This window comes from Triticum aestivum, chromosome 3D (genome assembly GCF_018294505.1).
Source record: "Triticum aestivum cultivar Chinese Spring chromosome 3D, IWGSC CS RefSeq v2.1, whole genome shotgun sequence".
NCBI lineage: Eukaryota > Viridiplantae > Streptophyta > Magnoliopsida > Poales > Poaceae > Triticum > Triticum aestivum.
Window position 1 is genome coordinate 264,477,609 of NC_057802.1, and position 19,102 is coordinate 264,496,710.

Sequence of the window (19,102 nt, forward strand, 5' to 3'; positions counted from 1 at the left end):
TTTGAAATTACTACGTTCCCCAACAGGCATATGACAGGGTGGAGTGGATTTTCCTAGAACAGGTGATGGTTCGGTTTGGTTTTGCCCCTCCCCCCCGAATGGGTCTCTATGATCTTGCGATGTGTTACGTCGGCAAGGTTTTCTGTTAATCTTAATGTGGGTTCTTCGAGAAGTTTTTCACCTTCACGTGGTCTCAGACAAGGCGATTCCTTGTCACCTTATCCTTTTTTATTTTGTGTGGAGGGCTTTTTGCCACTATTAAAGAAAGCACAACAACACAAGCAAATTAAAGGAGTCAAGTTTGGGAGCATTGGCCCCCATGTTACTCATCTTCTGTTTGCAGACGACAACATTGTTTTCCTTGAGGGTTCAAGGGGAAATATGGAGACTCTCAAGCAGATACTTTTCAAATATGAGACAGAAAGTTTCAGGACAAAAAGTAAACTTGCAGAAGTCATCTATATTTTTTGGGAAGGGGAGTCAGAGCGAGATGCAAGAGCAAGTGAAGCAGGCGGTTGGTATTCAGTCCGAGGCTCTTAGTGAGCGTTATTTGGGGCTTCCAACACTGGTTGGAAGATCCAAGGATGGCACTTTCAAGCATGTTACTGAATGTTCCAAAGGTAAAGTTAGCGGGTGGAAGGGACAAGGGTTGTCGAAGGCAGCCAGAGAAGTGCTAGTAAAATCTGTCCTCCAGGCGACACCGACCTACACCATGAGTTGTTTTCACCTCTCTAAGGAGATGTGCCGGAACCTGACTTCGATCTCTTCGAAATTCTGGTGGGGTGCAATGAATGGTGAAAGGAAGGTTCATTAGATAGCATGGAAGAAGATGTGTGCTAGCAAGCGTGACGGTGGGATGGGGTTTCGGAACCCCGAAGCGTTCAACCAAGCCTTGTTGGCCAAGAAAGCATGGCGCATTTTACAAGTCCCTACTTCTGTGTGTGTGAGAGTGCTAAAAGCCCGGTACTTCATGAATGATACAATCATGTCTGCCACTTGTCCATCGTCGGGGACATACACTTTTCGGAGCATACTACACGGACATGATTTGCTCAGGGAAGGGTTGATCTGGAGAATTGGGGATGGAGCTCATATCAACATTTACCATGACCCCTGGATACCTCGAAGTGGATGCTCACAACCATTGGGCCAGATTTACATACAGGGAATTACTAAGGCCGTTGACCTTCTGAGTGATGATGGAACAAAATGGAATGAGGAAAAAGTGGAGGCCAAGTTCACCCCGACGGATGCTCTAGATATCAAGCAAATTGCAATTGGGGGCCCGGGAGCTCATGATTTCTTAGCTTGGAACTTTACAAAGAACGACATCTTTACGGTAAAATCTGCTTATCATTTGCGGATGTCTCTGAATAGAGCTAGAACCGGACAGCCTAAGGCATCTAGCTTTGTATCCAAACATAAAGGGGATATGGCTTTGTGGGAAACTAGTGCACCAGCTCAGGTCAAGATTCATATGTGGCGAATGGTACGAAATGGTCTTGCTGTGGGAGCGGAGCTCCACACATTCACGGCAGACAGATAACACTACCTTCGCTTCAACCTGGTGGGTCCCAACTGTCAGGGGGTAAGAAGGCACTTCCTTCCATGCGAAGATGCAGCTAGTGGGTCCTAGCTGTCAGGGGAAATGTTTTTTTCGCAAAATACAGAGGCCCTTCCGGTGGGTCCCCGCTGTCAGGTGGAGGAATCATTATTTTGTGCGTATAAGGAGGCACTTCCTTGCTGCGGCCGTGGACCCAGTTGTCAGCCTCTCCACGTATAGTCCTCTTCCGATGGAAGTCGTTCCTTGACCATGTTGACCACGCCGCGTCGAGCGCACTAAGGCGGTGGACGACGGCGAGGCCCCGGACGACAACGAGCCGGAGATGGGAAGGCGCGGCAGTGGAGTCGCAGACGGAGAGGTGTACGAGGGTTAACTGGTTCTGGTGCAGTGTGGTTCTGGAGTCGGCGGAGAATAACATGAGGCGTGGAGGGGTGGAGGGATGGCCCACCGGCGGTGTCAGATTTCGGGCTCCGCAAACCCTGGATAGATTCGAACTCTGGGGTGTGCGCGAAGAACGCAACCTCCCCAGTCTGCCTGCTCGCCAATCTCGCGTCCTAGCTCGATGAACATGAAAGAAATGGGACATGACAATTTACCCAGGTTCGGGCCACCTTGCGGTGTAAAACCCTACTCCTGCTTTGTGGTGGATTAGCCTCGAGGCGGGCTGAGGATGAACTAGTACAGTGGAACAATGACCCCAGGAGGTGTGTTCTTGAGCTGGTGGGAGAGAGCATGATCTGAGTGATCTGGATCCCGTCTGTCCCCTTCTACGGTGGTGGCTAGGCCCTATTTATAGTGGTCTTGGTCCTCTTCCCAAATGAAGGTGGGAAGGGATCCCAGAACGGCCAAATTCGAAGGGAGACAACTAGTACATCTTATCCTGACAAAAGTAGTCTCCGCCTGCAAAGCCTCTGGTCGTGACGCCGCGGTGGGCTCGGCGATGACCTCCATCCTGGCGGTCTTAGTCTTGTTGCATGGGAATGGAAACCTTTGACTGATTCCTCGGGACTCCACGCATGCGCTTGCCTCCTTAGCACCACAGAGGAAACTGCTGTCCTGCGCCCGCTTGGCCTTGGTCGTCATGGCTCACGTCACCCGAACCTCGCGAGGTGAGGCTTGCATAGAAATCTCTGCTCCTCAGGAGCTAGCCTGAGGAGGCTGCTCCTTCTGGAGGTCTTAGTGTCGTCCGCCTCGCGAGGGTCTTGAGTTATTGATGCTGAAGGTGGGCCGTACCAAGCCGTCAATGGAGCCACGTCATGGGCCGCAGGCAGGCAAGTCTGGGTACCCCCGTTCCCAAAACGCCAACAGTAGCCCCCGGCCCCAAGGCACTTATGCCACTATGCTATGTTTATTATTTTGATATTGTGCCGTGGTACCGATGTTCTGAGCATGTGCGTTGAGGGTAACTTAGCTCGATATGCTTGCGATAGTTTCCCACCTCGCGAGGGTGCGCCTTTCCAACAACATCTGGCGAAGTTCCCTTCCTGACGACTCAGGAGCCGTCGGGCCTCAGGAGGCATTGTACAGCTGCAGAGTTATTAGAAAGCTTGACCGGGCGTCCCATCCTTCCTCGCGCGAGCCCCCGGGTGTGGGTTGGTTGTGGCTAGCACACCGCGTCGCACTACCGGAGGCACGAACTTAAGAGGGTGCGCACGCCCATGAGCTCATCCGAGAGCGTCTCATGAGGATTAAGGAAGCCGGAGCTCTGGGGCAACGAGGCTTCGGCGAGGTGTGTTTGCGGTGCGGGCGAGCCCAGGCGTACATACCCGTGCGCGGGACGCGCGAGGAGGAGCGACGGGCAACTGCCGCTCTTCCTGGGACAAGACTGGAGAGGCAAGCGAAGCAAGAGGAGAAAAAATTCCAACTCTGGCAAATGAAAAACCCGAAAACTCCAAATTTCATTTAAGAAGTTGCAAACCAGCTCAGAAAGCAAGTGGATTTAGGCCTTTTGTCGAGGATTACGTCATTTGTATCCACTATGGAACGTAGAGCGGTGAGCTCCTCAGCCGCAAGGGCCTCGGATAGTGCTTCGAGGGCCAGGGATGCGGTTTTGTTTTCGGCGCGGTGTGTTATGTCCGGATCACTGGTGATAGTGATAACTCCATTGGGCACGGGCATTTTGAGCTTCATGTACCCGTAATGAGGTATGGCTTGAAAGCATGTGAATGCATCTCGCCCCAAAGGCATGATATCCGCTGTTGAAAAGTGCCACCTGGAAGATTAACTCTTCGGACTTGTAGTTCTCAGGCATGCCGAATACCACATCAAGTTTTATTTTTCCCGAACATCGCGCTTCTCGACTGGGGATAATACCTCAAAAGGTTGTACTGCTCTGCTCGATGCGGCTCTTGTCCATTTGCATTTTGTCGAGCATGTCCTCATAGATGAGGTTCAATCCGCTGCCCCCGTCCATGAGCACTTTAGTGAACCGAAAGCCATGCACAATTGGGTTTAGAACTAAAGCGGCTGGTGCTCGGACTGATCGGGCCCATGGTTCCTCAGCAGCGTTGAAGGTTATCGCCATATCGTTCCAGGGGTTGATTGTGGCTACTTGGTTGACTTCGGCGAGGTCGAGGAGCACCCTTTTACGCTGATTATTTGAAGAAAAGGTTTCGAAGACCATAAATACATTGAGATCATTGTCCTCCGAGGAGTACTTCTCTGGGGTAGTGTTGGTGAGGATTGCCTCACCGCTCTTAGCCACCTGCCGGAGTATCCAACATGCCCGAAGGCTATGTGTTGGTTCAGAATTCGGTGTCGTGTGTATCTGACAGGGCTTGTCAAGCCATTCATCAAGGACGGTTCTATGTCCCGTTAGGGGCTTAATTTTCTTATCCGCGAAGTGATGATCCGGTGCCCCGTGAGAGTGCATCCTTTTTGCCCGACTGGTGTGTGGCTTAAAGGCCGGTGGTTCCCATCGAGCTGTCTGGGCTTTCCAGGCGTTTTCCATTGCACAATACTTCTGTACTATGTGTGCAAAATTTGCAAAGTGCAGTATGCAGCGTCGGTTGAGGGCATTGAGGATCCCCTCGTCCGTACAGTTGTGGCAAAAGATTGATACCGTATCGTCGTCGCAACAATCTTTAATCTTGTTTTTAACAAGTAGGAATCTAGCCCAAAAGTGATGGACTGTTTCCTGAGGTTGCTGCCGTATATACATTAAGTCGCATATATCCGGGGGACCGGAATTGCTTGGAGAGTATTGATTGTGGTGGGCGGGTGGGCTTAAATCCGAACCCTGACCCACTGTGGAATCCAGACTTTGAAAAATTTCTGAGGTCACTGGCCCAGGATCCGGAGTGTCCTAGGGATTTTTAGGCTCAACGCCTGATTCTATGTTCGGAGGACAGATGGTCTCTTCTCAAATATGGGTGTCTGGCTCGTAGGGCTCGGAGATCTGAACATAGTTTGTTTTTAGAATAGGAGGAGCAGTATCCTCAACTTGCTCTTCCACGACAGTCACCAGGTGGGTGACAGGTGGGGACCTGATTTCCCTCTGATCGGGTTTAAGCCCAATCAGATCATAGTCTGTTGCGACCCCTAGGGCGGCGATGCGATCTAGCAGTTTGTTTAAAGACGAGATACCTGTCGGATCCATCTTATCGACGCTTTGGGGGTTGATGTGGAGATGATTTTTGGCAATCTGGGGGACCGCCTTGGGCTTAACGGCCGGGCGGGCGCCCATGGTGAAACTGCTGATCTGGAGGATCTGCCCAGGAACTAGGGCCCTTCCAGAGGTGATTTTGTCGTTGACCACAAGGCGAGCCATCGATTCTTCTATCGACAACACGGAGGAACTCTCAATGAAAGCACCAATGTTGGTGTCAAACCCGCCCGATCTCGGGTAGGGAGTCCCGAACTGTGCGTGTGAGGATTGAAGGTAACAGTAGGCGGGGGACACGATGTTTACCCATGTTTGGGCCCTCTTAATGGAGGTAATACCCTACCTCCTGCTTGATTGACTTTGATGAGTATAGGGGTTACAAGAGTTGATCTACCTCGAGATCGTGATGGCTAAACCCTAGATGCCTAGCCTGTATGATTGTAATCGCCTCTACGGACTAAACCCTCCGGTTTGTATAGACACCAGAGAGGGCCAGGGTTGTACAAAGTCGGTTTACAGAGAAAGGAAACTATACGACTAGCCGCCAAGCTTGCTATCCACGCCAAGGAGAGCCCCATCCGGACATGGGGAAAGGCCTTCTATCTTGTCCCTTCACGGCCCATTAGTCCGGCCCACGTCACATAGCCCGACCATCCGAGGACCCCTTAATCCAGGACTCCCTCAGTAGCCCCCAAACTTGTCTTCAATGATGATGTAGTATCCGGTTTTATGTCTTCGGCTTTGCAAGGCGGGTTCTCCATTGTACTTCGGATTGATGATAGTTCGGCTGCTCATTAAATACCATTTCTTCACTGCCGTCGCCTCGGCTTCCACGTGTCAAATGAATGTGAACAGTCTTGGTGTTTTTACCAATAACCCCTCGACCAGGCGGGAAAGGCGCCTATATAAAGAGATTGGGTCTCAGAGACCATTCCCCACCACGCGGAAATCCTTAGAGCTTGCCATAGGAAATCACCCAAACATGGCCAGCGCTCCTAGCTCCTCCTCGCGCCCCAACGGCCCTCAAAAAGGCGACTGGGAAAGTTGTTCGGTATCCCATGCCCATCTGAGCAAACTTCAGACGGAGGGGTACCTTCCTCCCGCGGATCTAGTCTCCGTTCGGGCTGGATTAACTTCCATCGACGGCAAAGCCTTGGCAGAGAATTTCCCCAATCCTTCTAAAGAGGAGCGAGTGTGTTTTGTTTCCTTCCTCTTGAGAGGCGTAGGATTTCCTATTCATCCTTTCCTCAGAGGTCTACTGGAGTATTACGGCCTTCAACTGCACAATCTGACGCTGGGCTCCATCCTGCATATCGTGGGCTTCATTGCTCTTTGCGAGCTGTTCCTGGGCTGCGAGGCCCATTTCGAGCTATGGCAGAAGTTTTTCTGCCTCGTCCCCCGCTCCCAAAAGGGATCTATATTCGAGGTGGGCGGCGCCGAAGTATGGCGCATAGCCGGGACTGGATATCTGTCCGGCACTCCGAAGAAGGCATCCAAAGAGTGGCCCTCGGAGTGGTTTTATATTGAAGACGTCATTCTTCCAGACCCAATCCGGCGTGGTCTTCCCGAATTCTCCAGCGCCCCCTTAAAGAAGCGCGCCAGCTGGCGTTCCCAAAGCCTCGAAGAAGATAGTGCGGAGGTTTCGAGACTAGCAAGCAAGATCAGAGTACTTGCCAACTCCGGGCTGTCTATAATTGAGGTAATGGCAATTTCCATAACCCAATGCATTCAGCCGCTCCAATCTAGAGGTCTCCCCATGTGGAATTACAATGGGGAGGACGATGCGTCCCGTTGTCTACACAAAGGTCCACACAATTTTGCCGCCCTGGCCGCTATCTTAGTCGATCTGTACAAAGGGGAGAAGGAAGACTTCGCTCGTTTAACATGTCGGGAAGGCTTTTCCATGTACAACCCCATCCCATGGGTGAGTTTTTCAATTATTGGCTTTACTCAACCTTTCTCCAGAGTCTATGCTAGTTGAATTTAATCCGGCTGCTTTTTGACACGAATGGAGAAAGATCGTCGAGGGGATCTACAGCCCCGCTCCGCAGCCGGAGGACCATATTCGGGACCTAGATCCCGGATATGAAGAAGATTCGGACATATTTATAGAGCTTAAGGAGGGAGTTTTTTATCATGCGAGCTATGACGACACGGAAGTAGCCATTACAGCCGATTACCCCGGCCTTCTCCCTTCCTCCCATGTAAGTACCCAGGAGACGTCTCCTCCAAAAGAGTTTTCCCATTGCGCCTCACCCACCATGATGTCTCATGATCCGAAGGGGCGACGCTCGTGTCGCCGAGCTGTATCAAAGGTGTCTTCTAAGAAGGCGACACCTGCACGGGGCGAGTCTTTGAAAAGAAAGGCCAACTGTGATACTACCGAGCCCTTGCCATCACAGAAGAGGTATAGTTTCTAACACACACCCGGTGGACAGATCGAATCATGACGTTTTTTGTTGGGCCGTCTTGCGGGAGGAGCATACGCCAGACTATATCCGGGGACCTCGCCAGCCGTGCATCGACAAATCCGACCCCGGACCCTGCCATAAGGACTAGGGTCGATATGGGTAAAATGTCGGATTGTCATCTCCAAGAGGATTCGGATAATGTATCCGTCACCAATTCCGAAGTGGAGAGCGCGATGAATCATCGGCGGAGGAAAGAGGCCATGCGCGACCCAAGTTTCACCGAAGAGGCATTCAATGCCCTCAGCTCAGCGGATGCATACATCCGAGCTGCTCGGGATGGACTTGCCAGAGCCACTCACCAACTTTCAAAAGATATGCGGGTAAAAACTTAGTGCAGATTCAATAATCATATGCCAGTAGCCCCCGAGACTTGAAGCAGTTGACCCAACTGGTTTAAGGGTCGTTTAATGTCATTAGGTACTTACGGCGAAAAATAACACGCTGTCTCAGGAGCTTGAAGAATGTCGGACCAAGCTAGCTGTTGCCACCGCCGAACTGGAAAATTTGAAGAAATCCCAGAAGGCCTCGGATGGTAAGCACAATAGTGTCCGGAAAATACGATCCTGTCTTGACAAGGATTTTTGAATATTGATTGTTTTATTTATGGCAGCAGGATCGGCAAATCAGTTGGAGGAAAGGCTAAAGGCCGCTCAGGCGGACAAGCAACATGCCGAAGGGCAAGAAGCTGCTGGTCAACGTGTATTAACACGGACCATTAATGAGAAGAACAAACTACATGATGCCAACATCAAGCGAGCCGAGGAGCTAAAGGACGTAAGAGCCCAACTGTCGGATGCCTTGAAGGAGAATCGAAAGCTGAAAGGTGGCATATTTAGTATGTCCCTGAACCTAACTTTCATAAGATCCCCTGATGAAAAAAATATTACGAGATTTGTTCCTGTAGGTTTGTTAACTGGGCGGCTTGAAGGAGAAGTGTCCGGATTTCAAGGCGGCTTGCTGCAAGAGTTATCCAAAGTGCACGAGCAAGCTCGGAAAGCAATGAGGAATATGGCTAAGGCTTTATGGCCATCCGATTCTCCTCCAGGAATGATGGGGGAGCTCGCGGAGTTATTCAAGGGAGCTCGTCTTCATTTTGAGCTGTGGAAGGCATCAGCATGTCGAGAGAGTGCACGAGAGGCCTGGGCCATGGTGAAAACGCAGTATACCGGACTTGATCCGAACCATATGGCCCGGGTTGGACCTCGAGGACCAGACGGACAAGAAATTCCGGTTAGCTTGGTATACGACCAAGTAAAGATAGCCGCCAAATTTTCACAGCAGGACTGTAAACTAGACAGCCTAATAGATGGCATAGATAAAGAGTAGGCGTGTGATTTTATGTGACAATACACTTTATCAGCAAAACTTATCTCCGGCCGAATTGTAAAAGATTGTCATGGCAGACTTTCCGCTTTGACCTCCGAAACCCAAGGGTGGAGTGTTTCCGAATACTATACCTATGGGAAACACCAAGTATGTTCGGAAACCAGGCGGTCCGGTCATAATGCTTGAACAGACAAACTGTATTCGGGGAGTTATGTTATATTACTTTTTAATGTAAGAAACATCTTCCAGAAAGAATAGTTCCGTTAAGGGTTCCTCTCCCTGGGTCGGCATGCGTTTATGCATGAATAAGCCATGATGCGAAAGAATCACAGGAGTCTTTGTATTTTTGGTAGTTTATATTGCTACGAATGCAATTCATCTTTTGTCCGCCGACCAATTATTCCCTTAAGAACGCTAGCTTTCGGCTTCACCCGTCTGAGGTACATGTCCGGATGACCCGGTTGCAACAATCGCAGAGGTGCTCCCTTTATGCCCTAGCCGAACAAGCGGGAACGTAGGGCATAAGCACAGGAGCCAGGCAACCCAGCTTGGCAAAAACTTAAGTCATAGAGGTGCATATAATGGCGAAGACAGGACGTATATGAGCAAACAATACACATATATGTGGTGAGCCTTATGCTCGAGAAAATAAAGAGCTTCTATTTGAAGGAAGCCCCCAGTTATGGTGGCGTGTGTACATTTAAGGATGTATACCCCTCAAGTGTGCGGCTTGCCCGAACACACGCTAGAAGTCGTAAAAGAAATGAAAAGAAAAAGGGAAAAAGGAAAAAAAAAGAGAAAAAAAGGTAACGAACAATGTGTCCAGACTTAGGCGTAGAATCTTCGGAGTCTGGCAGCGTTCCATGGGTTCGGCTCTAAGCGATTGTTCAATGCATTGCGAAGGCGATAGGCTCCTCCAGTGAGAACTTCATCTATAATGAAGGGACCCTCCCATTTGGGCTTGAGCTTGTCCTTTTTCTTCTCTGGTAGGCGTAGAACGAGTTCACCAACATTATAAGTCTTGGCCTGCACTTCTCTGCTTTGGTATCTTTGAGCTTGTTGTTGGTAGAATGCGGAACGAGATTTTGCGACATCGTGCTCCTCCTCTAGGCCATCTAAGTTGTCCTGCCGATCGAGCTTGGCCTCTCTCTCTTCGTACATGCGCACTCGAGGTGAGTCATGAATAATATCGCAGGGCAAGACGGCCTCTGCGCCGTACACCATGAAGAATGGTGTGTATCCGGTCGTGCGATTGGGTGTGGTCCGCAGCCCCCAGAGTACGGAGTCAAGCTCCTCGACCCAGTGTTTGTCCAACTCCTTTAGGGATCACACTAGTGTGGGCTTAATGCCGCTCATTATCAGGCCATTGGCCCGTTCGACTTGACCGTTTGTTTGAGGGTGATATACGAAGGCGTAATCTAGCTTGATGCCCATATTAGCACACCAAGTTTTTACCTCGTCCGCTGTAAAGTTAGAGCCGTTGTCTATGATGATGCTATGTGGGACACAATAACGGTGTACGGCACCAGTTTTGAAATCTATCACCGGTCCAGCTTCAGCCGTTTTAACTGGTTTGGCCTCTATACACTTAGTGAATTTATCTACCATAACCAGTAGGTATTTTTTCTTATGGCTTCCTCCTTTAAGGGGTCCGACCATGTCCAACCCCCAGACCATGAAAGGCCAAGTAATGGGGATTGTTCGTAGGGCAGTAGGTGGCATATGGCTTTGATTGGCGAAAAGCTGGCATCCAACACAGTGTTGGACGAGGTCCTGTGCATCTGCTTGGGCCGTGGGCCAGAAAAAACCAGTACGAAAGGCCTTACTTATAAGGGCCCGAGCTGCAGCGTGATGGCCGCCAAGACCAGCATGGATTTCGGCCAAGAGCTGCCGCCCCTCCTCTTCGGAGATACATCTTTGAAGGACTCCGGTAGTACTTTTCTTGTAGAGTTCTCCTTCATGAACCTTGTAGGCTTTCGAGCATCGAACGATGCAACGAACCTCATTCTGGTCCTCAGGGGCTCTCGCCTATTAAGGTAGGCCAGGAAGGGTTTGGTCCATGGAGCGATTACCACCATGATTACATGGGCAGAAGGCGTTGGTTCTATGCCCGAGCCCCCGATGATGTCTGAATCATGTTCGGCATCTCGGGGACATGATCGGCGCCGGACTGGTATTTCCGCTCTCGTCCTGCCATACCATGGATGGCTTAAAGAGCCTTTCCACGAAGGTGTTAGGCGGGACAGGGTCGCGTTTAGCGCCCATTCGAGCAAGGATGTCCGCTGCTTGGTTACTGTCTCGGGCCACATGATGAAACTCGAGCCCCTCGAACCGAGCTGATATTTTGAGCACGGCATTGCGGTAAGCTGCCATCTTTGGATCTTTTGCATCGAATTATCCATTTATTTGGGATATTGAAAGATTTGAATCCCCGCGCACCTCGAGGCATTGTATGCCCATAGAAACAGCCATCCGGAGACCATGCAGCAGTGCCTCATATTCGGCTGCATTATTGGAGTCCGTATACATGATTTGCAATATGTAACGGACTGTGTCCCCTGTAGGGGATGTTAGGATGACACCGGCCCCCAATCCGGCTAACATTTTAGAGCCGTCGAAGTACATCACCTAGTTGGAGTATGTGCCACACTCTTTAGGAGTTCGGCTTCTGTCCATTCGGCGACGAAGTCAGCCAACACCTGAGATTTAATGGCTTGGCATGGTTTGTATGTTATTTCAAATGGCAGGAGCTTGATGGCCCATTTTGCAATGCGGACGGTGGCGTCTCGATTGTTTATGATGTCAATGAGTGGTACCTCGGAGGCCACCGTGATCGAGCACTCTTGAAAGTAGTGTTGCAGCTTCCGAGATGCCATGAAAACCGCATATGCTATCTTTTGATAGTGCGGGTATCGGGATTTGCATGGTGTGAGAACCGCCGATACGTAGTATATGGGTTTTTGGAGTGGGAATTTATGTCCCTCTTCCTCTCGTTCGACGACGAGTACTGCGCTCACCACCTGGTGAGTTGCAGATATATACAGTAGCATAGGTTCGCCGATGTTAGATGCGGCAAGGATTGGGTTGTTTGCTAGCAGAGTTTTTATTTCTTCCAACTCGGCTGTTGCCACGTCCGTCCACTCAAAGTGGTCGGTACGTCGAAGCAGGCGATATAGCGGCAGCGCCTTCTCTCCCAATCTGGAGATAAAGTGGCTCAAGGCTGCCACACACCCAGCTAGTTTTTGGACCTATTTTAGGTCTGTTGGTATTGCCAACTGTGACAAGGCTCGGATTTTTGCTGGGTTTGCTTCAATTCCTCTATTGGAAACGATGAACCCGAACAGCTTTCCGGCCGGAACGCCAAAAACGCATTTTTCCGGATTGAGCCGTATGTCATATGTTCGAAGGTTGTCAAATGTAAGACATAAGTCGTCCACCAATGATTCGACATGTTTAGTTTTGATGACTACATCATCTACATATACCTCCACCGTCTTGCCAATTTGTTTTTCCAGGCATGTTTGAATCATGCGTTGGTAGGTGGCACAGGCATTTTTGAGTCCGAAAGGCATAGTGTTAAAGCAGAAAGGCCCGTATGGAGTGATAAATGCCGTTGCGGCCTGATCGGATTCCTTCATCTTAATCTGATGGTATCCGGAGTATGCGTCGAGGAAACACAGTGAACCGTGTCCTGCAGTTGCATCAATGATTTGGTCAATGCGGGGCAGTGGGAAGGGGTCCTTAGGGCAAGCTTTATTGAGGTCTTTAAAATCGACACAAAGGCGCCAGGATTTGTCTTTCTTTGGCACCATGACCAGGTTTGCTAGCCAATCCAGGTGTTTTATTTCTTGAATAAACCCGGCTTCAAGTAGTTTGGCTAGCTCCTCCCCCATAGCTTGTCGCTTGGGTTCGGAAAATCACCGTAGCATTTTCTTAACTGGCTTGAACCCCTTTATTATGTTGAGGCTATGTTCGGCCAGTCTGCGTGGGATTCCTGGCATATCCGAAGGGTGCCAGGCAAAAATGTCCCAATTCTCGCACAGGAATGCTCTTAGAGCGGCGTCAATCGTCGGATCTAGCTGTGCTCCAATGGCTGCTGTATTATTAGGATCCGTCGGGTGAACTTGGAATTTGACTATTTCATCTGCCGGTTTGAAAGAAGTGGATTTAGGCCTTTTGTCGAGGATTACGTCATCTCTATCCACTGTGGAACGCAGAGCGGTGAGCTCCTCGACAGCAAGGGCCTCAGATAGTGCTTCAAGGGCCAGGGATGCGGTTTTGTTTTCGGCGCGGAGTGCTATGTCCGGATCACTGGTGATAGTGATAACTCCGTTGGGCCCGGGCATTTTGAGCTTCATGTACGTGTAATGAGGTATGGCTTGAAAGCGTGTGAATGCATCTGGCCCCAACAGGGCATGATATCCGTTGTTGAAAGGTGCCACCTGGAAGATTAACTCTACGGACCTGTAGTTCTCAAGCGTGCCGAATACCACATCAAGTTTTATTTTTCCCGAACATCGCGCTTCTCGACTGGGGATAATACCTCAAAAGGTTGTACTGCTCTGCTCAATGCGGCTCTTGTCCATTTGCATTTTGTCGAGCGTGTCCTCATAGATGAGGTTCAATCCGCTGCCCCCGTCCATGAGCACTTTAGTGAGCCGAAAGCCATCCACAATTGGGTTTAGAACTTGGACTGATCGGGCTCGTGGTTCGTCAGCAGCGTTGAAGGTTATCGCCATGTTGTTCCAGGGGTTGATTGCAGCTACTTGGTTGACTTCGGCGAGGTCATGGAGCGCCCTTTTACGCCGATTATTTGAAGAAAAGGTCTCAAAGACTGTAAATACATTGAGATCGTTGTCCTCCGAGGAGTACTTCTCTGGTGTAGTGTTGGTGAGGATTGCCTCACCGCTCTTAGCTACCTGCCGGAGTATCCAACATGCCTAAAGGCCATGTGTTGGTTCGGAATTCGGCGTCGTGTGTATCTGACAGGGCTTGTCAAGCCATTCATCAAGGACGGTTCTATGTCCCGTTAGGGGCTTAATTTTCTTGTCTGTGAAGTGATGATCAGGTGCCCCGTGAGGGTGCATCCTTTTTGCCCGACCGGTGTGTGGCTTAAAGGCCGGTGGTTCCCACCAAGCTGTCTGGGCTTTCCAGGCGCTTTCCATTGTGCAATACTTCTGTACTATGTGTGCCAAATCTGCAAAGTGCAGTATGCGGCGTCAGTTGAGGGCATTGAGGATCCCCTCGTTCATACAGTTGCGGCAAAAGACTGATACCGTATCGTCGTCGCAACAATCTTTAATCATGTTTTTAACAAATAGGAATCTAGCCCAAAAGTGATGGACTGTTTGCTGAGGTTGCTGCCTTATATACAATAAGTTGCATATATCCGGGGGACCGGAATTGCTTGGAGAGTATTGATTGTGGTGGGCGGGTGGGCTCAAATTCGGACCCTGACCCACTGTGGAATCCGGACTTTGAACAAATTCTGAGGCCACTGGCCCAGGATCCGGAGTGTCCTGGGGATTTTTAGGCTCAACACCTGATTCTATGTTCGGAGGATAGATGGTCTCTTCTTGAAGATGGGTGTCCGGCTCGCAGGGCTCGGAGATCCGAACATAGTTTGTTATTAGAATAGGAGGAGCGGTATCCTCAACTTGCTCTTCCACGACAGTCACCAGGTGGGTGACAAGTGGGGACCTGATTTCCCTCTGATCGGGTTTAAGCCCAGTTAGATCATAGTCTGTTGCGACCCCCAGGGCGGCGATGTGATCTAGCAGTTCGATTTAAGACGAGATACCTACCGGATCCATCTTATCGATGCTTTGGGAGTTGATGCGGAGATGATTTTTGGCAATCTGGGGGACCGCTGTCGGTGTCAAAACCGGCGGATCTTGGGTAGGGGGTCCCGAACTATGCGTCTTAGGATGGATGGTAACAGGAGACAGGGACACAATGTTTACCCAGGTTCGGGCCCTCTCGATGGAGGTAATACCCTACCCGAGATCCGCCGGTTTTGACACCGACATTGGTGCTTTCATTGAGAGTTCCGCTGTGTCGTCGTCAGAAGGTTCGATGGCTCCATCTGTCAGCTACAACAACGCTGCCCTGGGGGAGATCTTTCTCCCCAGCCATATCCTTGTGTTCGGCGGCTTCGCACTGCGGGCCAACTCGCTTGGCCATCTAGAACAGATCGACAGCTACGCCCCAGGTCACCAGATTAGTTTTGGAAATCTGGATTATGTCGCTGATATCCGAGGAGACTTGATCTTCCAAGGGTTCGCGACCCCAACCTTCGCTCTGGCCTTAGATCTGGAGCACATCACCAGGTCCGAAGACGAGATTCCCGAGCCCGCCAGACTCTCTGAGGCTATTGAGCCTAGTACGGGAGAGTCGGAGGAAGCTGTGACACCGGTCATCATCACGAAACCGGACTCTTCTCCGAACACTGGCTCCGAACCCTCGGAGTCAGCAACATCTGAGCTCGGCCAAGGATTTTCTGTCACGCCCAATATGCGACCCTATCCGAGAGGAACTCGAAGGTCCCACCAAGGATAGACCCGCATATTGAAACGCTTTTGCAAGGTGGATATCATTACGTCAACATTACATAATAGATGGGGATACATACAAGGCATACAAATGCCACAAGAATACATAAATATCATACATGAGAGCAACATCCGACTACGGATGAAACACAAACAGAAACTCGAACGACATCTACCCTGCTAGCCCAGGCTGCTGACTAGGAACCTAACCCAAGATCGACGAAGAAGAAGAAGGAGAACTCCAACACAAGTAAACATCGCTCTCGCGTCATGATCATCGCAATACCTGTACCTGCAACTGTTGTTGTAGTAATCTGTGAGCCACGAGGACTCAGCAATCCCATTACCATGGGTATCAAGACTAGCAAAGCATAATGGGTAAGGAAGGGGTAAAGTGGTGAGGCTGCAGCAGCGACTAAGCACAGTATGGTGGCTAACTTACGAAACAAGAGCGAGAAGAGGAGCTAAGCAAACGGTCGCCAACTAGTAATGATCAAGAAGTGATCCTGAACTCCTACTTACGTCAAACATAACCCAAAAACCGTGTTCTCCTCTCGAACAACCCCGAAAAGAGACAATCATGGTTACGCACACGGTTGGTGTATTTTAGAAGAGTTTACTTCAAGTTTACTACAACCGGATATTAACAAATTCCCATCTGCCACATAACCGCGGGCATGGCTTTCGAAAGTTCAAACCCTGCAGGGGTGTCCCAACTTAGCCCATGATAAGCTCTCACGATCAACGAAGGATATTCCTTCTCCCGGGAAGACCCGATCAGTCTCGGAATCCTGGTTACAAGACATTTCGACAATGGTAAAACAAGACCAGCAAAGCCGCCCGATGTGCCGACAAATCCCGATAGGAGCTGCACATATCTCGTCCTCAGGGCACACCGGATGAGCAAGACATCGGGTTGGCATAGACCCTGGTTGCCCAGGGGGCGCCGGACATCGCTCGGTTTGGACCAGCACTCAGAGGAGCACTGGCCCGGGGGGGCTAAAATAAAGATAACCCTCGGGCTCCGGAAACCCAAGGGAAAAGGCTTAGGTTGTTAGGCAAATGTAAAATCAATGTTGGGCCTTGCTGGAAGAGTTTTATTCAAAGCGAACTGTCAAGGGGTTCCCATAACACCCAACCGCGTTAGGGACACAAAATCCGGGAACATAATATCGATATGACGGAAACTAGGGCGGCAAAAGTGGAACAAAACACCAGGCATAAGGCCGAGCCTTCCACCCTTTACCAAGTATATAGATGCATTAATAATATAAGAGATATTGTGATATCCCAACATAAACATAATCCAACATGGAGCAATCTTCATCTTCACCTGCAACTAGCAACGCTATAAGAGGGCCTGAGCAAAAGCGGTAACATAGCCAGACAACGGTTTGCTAGGAAGGGCGACAAAGGTTAGATGTTCATGGCAATTTGGGAGGCTTGATAAGCAAGTGGTAGGTAACGCGGCATAGCGATAGCATCGAGGCAACTAGCATAGCAATGATAGTAGTGAGATCCAAGGTGACGGTCATCTTGCCTGAAATCCCGCTAGGAAGAAGAACGAGTCCAAGAAGAAGACGAAGCCACGTAAACGAACGAATCCTCACGATCGCAACGAAACAGGAACTAACGAGAAGGAGCACAACCAGAAAGAAGCAAACAACACGGTGAACACTCAACACATAAACAAGACATGATGCTCAACCAAGTATGATGCATGACAAGGCTACATGAAGCTACTCATGGCAAGAGATAATGCATCTAAGAGCAACACATCAAAGCAAGTTTAAATGAGGCCGGAAACAACATATAACAATTCCGGTAAGTCCACATACGCAAATTTCAAAATTAGTCCAGATCTGAATAAACTTTATGTTCAAGTTGTTAAACAGCAAGTTAAGATGCACCAAGATGATCTACACGAAATTCTAGCCAAGTTACATATAAAGTTCGTTTAATTCGGAGCTACGGCCTAGAAGATATGTGCAAAACAAGATAAACATAGCATTGATGCAAAATGCGTTCAAACATCAAGCAAACACACTCAAAACATGGATGCAACAAGGTAACATGAAACTACATGCAAAACTAAGCAAGTTTCATATAGAGCACACTCAAAACGGAGCAACGGTTCAACACATACACATGAAACAAGTATAAAGGACACTGTCCAAAACAGCAACTAGGCATCTAGCAAGCATCAAAACAATATGCTACAGCACCTCAACATGAAAACAAAAGGCATGGACATGATTTAAAGGTAAAGAATGACAAAACATGATCACTGAGCTATCTCCAGAAATCACTAGAACATGCTCCAAAGGACATGGCAAGATTGCAAATAATAACAGTTTCACAGACTTAACAGAAATCACTGGACATGGCAGAAATAACATCAGGTTGCAAAGTTTAGAGCTATCAAACAATATGCTATAGGAACAGACCATAGCAAACAAAGCCATGGCATGAATCCACTAATTGCATAGAACAAAAGTCCCTTAATGATCACGAGCCAAAAAGGCACAAAAGATATGATGGCACCCATGCAAACATAGCAAGTTTCATAAACAGATTCAGACTTAGCAGAAAAACTGAGCATGGCATAAACAGAATTATGAAGGTATCTTTGCGAGCTCAAATCACTCATAACAAAGCATTTCATGGCATGTGAAGGCAACTCACAGTAAGAAGACATGTTCATGAAGCTAAGCATGGCAATAGCATAATCATAGGGTGCATGGATCACTAGTAAAACACATGGCAAAACTGAACTTAATGTTAACAGGCTGACAACAACATTATTTAGCAATTTTAGAGCAAGATTACAACAATCTACAGCAGGCTATGAATGCAACTAAAGGCATGCATTGATAGAGCATCACATGTAGAAAACATCCTTAGAGAACATCTCCAGAATATGCATGGATTAATGGATAGCATCAAGCAAAGATAGCAACATGATATAACAGTTTCAGCATTGACAGAACATTAACAGCAAGTAGCCCACTTCACAAGCTTGATGCACTCACTATAGGGCATAAAAAAATACAAGGCTTGCACAGTGTAGAGATGGCATGGAGATGCTTCACAAACATATAGACATCATGCTCATAGGATGCACACACAAAATACAATAAAAATGACAAAACAACAAGTTATATCAAGTTTCAGCAGTTAACATCATATAGCACTCTTGCAACGATGATTAGGGCGCCAAGATGAACTCAAACAAGCATGCCACAATGGAATAAAATGAAGAGCATCCCATGATGAACATTTTGACATATTATATGCACAAAACGGAGAAGCACACATGATGTTATGATGCGATGAACATGGGCATATGAAACTTTCAGGAAAAGGACTTGGCGTTTCTAGGGTTTCCGAGGTCAACGGCGACGCAGGCGGCTTCTCCGGCGATGTGGCAGAGGGGCAGTGCCGGAGGGTGGCCGGGGAGGTCGGGGCCGGGCGGATCCGGCCGGTCTCCGGTGAAGGGCGGCGCGGGGAAACACGGGGCAGGGCGGCCGGCGAACGGCGCTCGGGAGAGCTCGGCTACGGGCGCGGGTCGGCTCGGGGCCCGGGC